Source organism: Lycorma delicatula, chromosome 1 (assembly GCF_047948215.1).
Source record: "Lycorma delicatula isolate Av1 chromosome 1, ASM4794821v1, whole genome shotgun sequence".
NCBI classification, from domain to species: domain Eukaryota; kingdom Metazoa; phylum Arthropoda; class Insecta; order Hemiptera; family Fulgoridae; genus Lycorma; species Lycorma delicatula.
Window position 1 is genome coordinate 16,761,811 of NC_134455.1, and position 7,540 is coordinate 16,769,350.

The window sequence follows — 7,540 nt, forward strand, 5'->3', positions numbered from 1 at the left end:
TCGTCAGTGGTTACACGTTCAACGGCATCATTTGGCAACACATTAACACCTTTTATTTTAACAGTAGTTTCTATCAGCACAACCTCTTTTAATCTGAGCCCGCAGAAGTTCAATCGGGTTAAATTGACTGTGGTATGGTGGAAGGCGTACCACTTCGATCCATATTTGCTGTCAACTCGTCAACCTCGTAAATTTTATATTTCCTACTATGTTGTTGAACAATATTTAGAAAATCAAGCTGAGTGACTGAAGAACCAGGGTCAATGTTTTTCTCTTTTAACCATTTCTTTCTGTAAGATTTCTTTGTGTTGCTAATAAGCACATTTTTCTTATATCCGGAACGGTAACTTGTGTTATTTGTGATAATGACGCATTCTTCTAATCCACAAAGCAAATCCGTGAACCAATCAGTAAAAACCTCTGCATTCATTTAGACAAGGAAATCACCAGATTTCTTCCACTGAACAATAGTTTGACATTAATAAAACAATACCGGGCCGATCCAGCGTGAATTTTCTTCGTTTCTAATATCATGCATTTTTGAAGGAATGCCTCCTGTAATAAAACAATACCTTGCCTTTCTATTAAAAACTTTCTACAATCGTTACGTTTTGAATGAAAATCCAAGATCCTTAAAAATTCTCCATAAAGACATCAAGCTACTACTGTAATTAATTTATCTCTTGTAACGTACGATTTACTTTGTGAATGGTAGTATACTCCCCACGGTCATAGAACTCAAGGACGGTTCTACGGATCACGTCTTTATCAAAATCATTCAAATTTCCCACGTGTTTATTATGAGGACATTTTTCTTCAGAGAAGAAACAGATTACATTTGTGTGTTGGGGTTTCTTTTTGGTAGCTCTCTTATTACCCTCTGCAGTAATTCACTAGACAGTTCCGAGAGAAACACAGATATCCGCTGCAGCTTGTTGAGTGTTAAAAAAATACTCTCGCAAAACATCATTGAAAGTTTCAATAAACATTATACACTATGTTCTTACTCTGACTTCGTGAATCAGGTGAAACTGCAGGCATTTTTAACAATAGACCACACATAATTCAAGAAAACACTCCTACAATCACAATTACAAAGTCACGTACACTGCACAGCGAAAGCACGGCACCTTTCGCAGCAACTTGTACATGGTCACGCAGAGGAGGAGTGAGTGAGTGGGCGTAACAGGGCAAGTAGATGCTAACGATAGGCGGTTTGGGGAAACGGCCGATATAAATGGTAATGAGTATAGGTTTCTCCTCCTTAATATTCTTATGATGCATTTACACAACACTTCTAAATAAAAAAAAAAAAAAAAAAAAAATAGTTTTTAGTTGAAAATAATAAAATGATTAAAGGTTCCCAATTGTTAATTCAATTTAAAAATAAAACCGTTCAATTTATATGCACCCACTGATATATCAGCAAATAAAGTTGACATATTTCACAGATTGATTTAGAAAGTATAATTATAAACTTTTAAAATAAAATGTAGCTAAAAGGGAAAAGGAACTATTTAAGGAAATTTTTTTTTATAATCTCAAATATTCATCTTCAAATAGTTAAAAAAAACAATAATTTTAAAATTATGTAATTTTAATTAAAATAACAAGAAATCACATAATCTGTCACATGAATCATATGACAGAATTCATTTAATTAATTAGTTACATTAAATACAATCCAACAATTAAATTTATTTAGTTTAATGAATTAAGTTTATATTTATTTTTGAAATTCCTGTGAACTTTATATATTTTTAATGTAATTAAGTATTTATACATACAAAAAAAAAAAAAATTGATTAAATCAGGTCATTCCGAGTTGAAGTTTCACATATAAGTTAAGTTGGATGTTTAGTGTAGCCTACTAATGAAATTGCTAAATCTTAAGTACAGAATGATACCTGTATTTCACCACATTTTTAAAAGAATAAATCCAATCAGAACTGTAACAACTCTTAATTGCAGTGGTGAAGGAGATGCTCTAGGTCTTGTGTTAGGAGTATACAATGATACCAAAGACCCGCATAACAAAACCTTCACATTCACAAAAACAGCAGACACGTATAATAAAATGCATAATGGAAAACTACAGGAATTGTTACAATTGTCTGGACCTGCTTTAAGGAGAAATGAAGTGAGATGTTTTCATGGTATGGAACCAAGATTTTCTAGTATTGCTGTAGTTGGATTAGGTGATGAATGCCTTGGATATAATGAAGATGAACAAATAGATGACCACAAAGAACAAATTAGAGAGGCAGCAGCTGTTGGAAGCCAGACTTTACAAATAAAAAGCAACTGTGAAAATATTTATATAGAGAGTTTTGGACATGCAGAATCTGCTGCAGAAGGAGCAGCTATGGGTGTCTGGATTCATCAAGAGCACAAAAAGATTGAGCACAAAAGAACTATTCCAAAACTACATCTTTTTGATAACTGTGATTTAACCGGCTGGCAAATTGGCCTTCACAAAGCTGCAGCACAGAATCTTGCACGTCAACTGTGTGAAATGCCACCGAACCTTTTAACTCCACGAACATTTGCAGAGCATGCAGTTAAGCTACTTCATGTATCTGGTATAAATTTAGAAATGAAGATAAAACACTGGTTGAAAATGGTGGGTATGGATGCATTTTTGGCTCTTGCTAGAGGATCATGTCAAGAACCGATACTACTTGAAGCTACTTACTATGGATGTGATCCAACTGTCTGTCCCATTGTTCTGATAGGAAAAGGAGTGACATTTGATAGTGGTGGCTTGTGTATAAAAGGTTATGAAGAAATGGAAACGATGAGAGGGGATATGGCAGGAGCTGCATCTGTTATTGCAACTCTACGTGCTGCCTCTGCACTACAACTTCCAGTTAACATTAGAGCTTTACTTCCAATGTGTGAAAACATGATGGGTCCACGCTCAATGAAACCTGGTGACGTTGTTAAAAGTTTAAATGATAAGACTGTAAATGTTGAAGACACTGATATAGATGGACGATTGGCATTAATAGACATTATTTCATATGCTGCAACCTTTAATCCAAAATTTATTTTGGATATTGGAACGCTAAGTAAATCTATGAAGTCTGGTCTTGGGACTGCTGCAACTGGTGTATTTACAAACAATGATAAACTGTGGGAGCAGATAAGAATTGCAAGTGTTCATACGGGTGACAGAGTTTGGAGGTTTCCACTCTGGAGGCATTTTTCTCATAAAGTGAGATTCACTCGGACTGCTGATGTAAAAGATAATAATAATTTGTTAGGAGGTGTTTGCATGACTGCATCTTTTCTGAAACAATTTCTTTGCGGTAAAACTGATTGGATTCATATGGATATTTACGGTGTATCAAGAACAACAGGCAAAGAATATAAATATTTACAGAAAGGAATGACAGGTCGTCCAACGCGAACTCTAATTGAATTTATAGCTCAATTTGCCTGCCAGCAGGCTGAATCAAAAACAAGGTAGGTTTATTTTGAAACAATATTAACTGAATTTAATCTAATAAAACAAACAAATGTTGATTGTGAATGTGCACATATGTAAGTTACAACCATTATACACAGGCATGGGTGAGTGTGTGTGTTTACATATAAAATATGCAAATGTTTGAGTTTAACATGAGAGAATGTAGCTTACAATTAACACAAGAACAAAGAATTCTTAATATTTTTTTATTGGCACAATAATATTGTGTTTAATGACTTTTGTATGAATCAAATACTGAAAATGCATATTACCATTACTCCATAAACCATTTAACTCTGTAGTTAATATGATTTTCTTTTCATAGAATGCTATATATATGCTTAGAATGCTGTATAAAAGTAAGTATGTAAGTATTCTGTGTATAAACTTTACATTGGAGATTAGAAATACACTGTTGTTGAATTTATTTCTAACAATTTTGGAAGTATAAATGTAAATAAATTTAGCCAGGGTAGCCTATTTATTCTTCTCAATAAAAGACATTTTTGAAAAATTCTTACTTCAATAATCAAAACTAGCAGAAAAACATATATAAAAACTATATTATTACTATCACTGAAACAAACATAAGCAGTGGTATATATTGAACCACATTTGTAGAAGTCATAGTTTAATTTACTGAACAAAAATTGTTCAGAATAAACAAGACCATCTCATATTTAAAAAAAGTTTATTGTAATTGAAAATGCATTCAATAAAAATTATGTAGAACAATGTTATTTTCAACTAAAAGGTAATTTGTATGAATGGTTATTGCATTGTATCACTGCAATATTTGTGAAAATATTGAATGCAAACATTTTATTTTGAATTTTGAATTATATTAAACTACTGTAATTTAAATTCACTAAAGCAAAAAATAAATTTTCTTGCTAAAAAGTTGACAAAAAATGGTAGAAATGAAACAGATAGTAAACATAACAGCTGCTTTTTGCACACAAGATAATACAGAAAATGATACATTGAGTTAACTCACAAAACATGTTTTACAACATGAATAAAACAAAAGAAATTGTTTTAAAAAAGGCAGCATAAAAATTTTCTAGGCTATGAGAAATTTAGATGTAGTGTAAATTGGAACAATGATAAAAAAATTAAAACACTTAGGAAAAATGTACATTATGTAAGCATTTAAAATAATATATATAACATTTATTTAAAAAAATAAGTTGGTGAATCACCAAGCAAAAGTTGAAGGGGAAAAACAAAAATATGAAACATTTTAAACTGTTCACTAAATTTTTTAACATTTTCAATTTTTTATTTTTTTTTATATAGTGCAAAACCTAAGCGAAAGGAACAAAAACCCTCAACTCAGTGCAAAGTATTGAAAGATGCTCCATGTAAAAAATAATCAACCAAGGAATGTAAGAGGAACTTATTTGAAGACTTCTTAAAAAGTGTTAATTTCTGTTCAAAATGTATGAAACTGTTTTTGTGATTTGTCTCCTGTTAAAAAAAATGTTCTAGTCCATCGTGTGTTTGTCTGTGTTTTAAAATTGTGATGTGAACTTGTGACGTTATAATTCTTGTTGTACTCATAATAAAATCATTACAAATTATCATTTGTGCTATTTTTTGGTGTTCTTGATAATGGGAATTCTGGTAGCTGTAGTTACCTGCTTTAGGGTAGTTAAAGAAATCAAATATATATTTAAAAAATAAAAAACAATCTATAAATGACATTGCATCAATTCCTAATTTTTATTAAACATGAATCAGAACAAGAAATCTGAACAAATGCAGCAAAATAGTTTCACAATGCAATATTTCTAGTATTTGAAAGAGTTTTCTTTTTGATTAACTGTTTGAATTTCTTGCTTATACATATTAAAACGCTTTTTAAATGTCTATAATCAATATTTTTATAAATTTAATATTATTGTATGTATATTTCTTAGTTGCATTCAGGTTTAGAGTATTTCTCTTAAGAATGTACCAATGTTCTGGTGCACTCTTAAAACAAATAGTTTCAGCTATAAATATTTCCATGAATAATTGTTTCAAAAAACTATATTTTACACTACTTTTTTTAATACTGATTTTTGTATCACTTGAAATTAATGTTTGATACTCTTGAAGAATTAAAAAAATTCAGTTTATAAAAAATTTACACCAATTGTCATTATTTTTTCATCAAATCATAATATAAATCCAGTGTCATTCACACAAGGCTAAATCAACTTCTACCTATTTCAAGAATTTATATAAATGAGTAAAACAAGGGGGACAACCACACACTTTTTATTTGGATATAAACCATAAAAAGAGAAATTCTAAGTGCTTATATTCTAAGTTTTAGAGATATAACACTATAAAAGTTGCTAAATTGTGCTGCAGGTAGTCCACTGGTAAACATAAACTGGTTTAAGTTAATATATACATAGGTTTAGAAATAGTTTTCAGCTACAGCCAGTGAAAACTTTTATGCTGATTTTTGTTGTAGTAGTAAAATTCTTGACAGATTATGGAGAAAAATGATTAGTTTATGTATTTGACTAGTTTCAAATATTACTGCATCTTCAGTAGTTACAAGAAAATTACAGTCCAAAAAATTTTAGATGAAATTTTCACTTCTAACCCCATTTCTTAACCTTAATGCATTTTTTCCATTGATAGCAGGTGAAGATCTCACTCTACATGCTGAGGATGTTAGTATCTGAACAGAGTGCATCCTTAGTTTTTAGTAGAGGGGTTGGTTGAATTGACTGTGGCTCTGGTTTCCTATCCAGTGGCAGTACAAAAAGCCCAATGGCATAAGCCTTTCCTACTTTTCCAAATAAAGAATCTTTTTATATCTTTTGTATTTATATTAAAGAATCTTTGTATAGTATACATTCAGTGAAAACCTTCAAGCATTACACAATAAGATTGATACCTCATAATCATGACCTCACTGTGAAGTGCTTAAATGTTTTCTTTGAATGTATGAGTTAGTATTTAAGTTATAATCATTGAGCAGGATGAGAATGAAATCCAGCTTTTTCCAAGAAAAAGCTGGATTTCAAACAGAGTTAAGAGGTTATCCTTACATCTTATTTACTAGTAATTTCATTTGATTCATATAATTTGTTGTATACCTATGTAATATTGATTTTTATATGTATGTGTTTTCATAAATGAATGTGTATGCAGTACTAAATAAATCTAGCACACCCACACACAATAGCACCTTCATTGACACAAGCACACCCACATACGAGGTGCGACAATAAAGTAATGAGACTGATTTTTCTTTACAAGATGTGGCAACCCTGCAGCTTGCATAGGCACACCATCTTTGACCTTGGTCTATAAGCTACTCCTAGTCCAAGCGGCGCATTGATGCAACTGCTCAGTCGTGAGTTGTGCTGTAATAAGTGAACGCGTGTTTGTGTCTCATCACAGAAATGAAACCACAAAATATTGCGCAATGGTATGGCATTTCTTTTTGTGTTAAATTGGGTGAAAACGCGACGACAACTTATGGTAAGTTTCAGAAGGCTTTTGGAGAGGAGGTTATGTCAAGAGCTGAAGTTTTTTGGTGGCATAAAATTTTTAGTGAAGGCAGTACGAATGTTGAAGATGATGACCGCAGTGGACGACCATCAACCTCACGGACAGATGTCAACTTGACCAGGGCGCGTGAAATCGTACGATTTTAATCTTCGAGATTATCTGTGAAAATGATTGCAGAAGAACTCAACATCAATTGAGAAACGGTTCGTCTAATATTAACTGAAGATCTTGGTATGAGAAAGATTTGTGCAAAAATGGTCCCCAAAAAACACACAACAGCGAGAAACACGGAAAAATGTGGCAGCCGATTTGTTGAGCTGTGTTATCACTGGTGATGAAGGTTGGTTTTTTCAATACGATCCAGAGACAAAACGCCAAAGTTCGCAATGGTGCTCAAAGGGATCACCCAGACCAAAAAAAGCTCGCATGTCAAAGTCAAAAGTGAAATGCATGCTTGTGTGGTTCTTCGATTCCAAGGGAATTGTTCATAAAGAGTGGGTGCCTCCTGGACAAACAGTTAACCGATATTTCTACAAAGAAATTTTAGAA

General features: G+C 32.0%; 1 pseudogene; it reads left to right on the forward strand.

Moving 5' to 3' along the window:
* Positions 1–1,900: 1,900 nt before the first annotated feature.
* On the forward strand, positions 1,901–3,472 carry LOC142334087 (cytosol aminopeptidase pseudogene; annotated as a pseudogene).
* Positions 3,473–7,540: the final 4,068 nt, after the last annotated feature.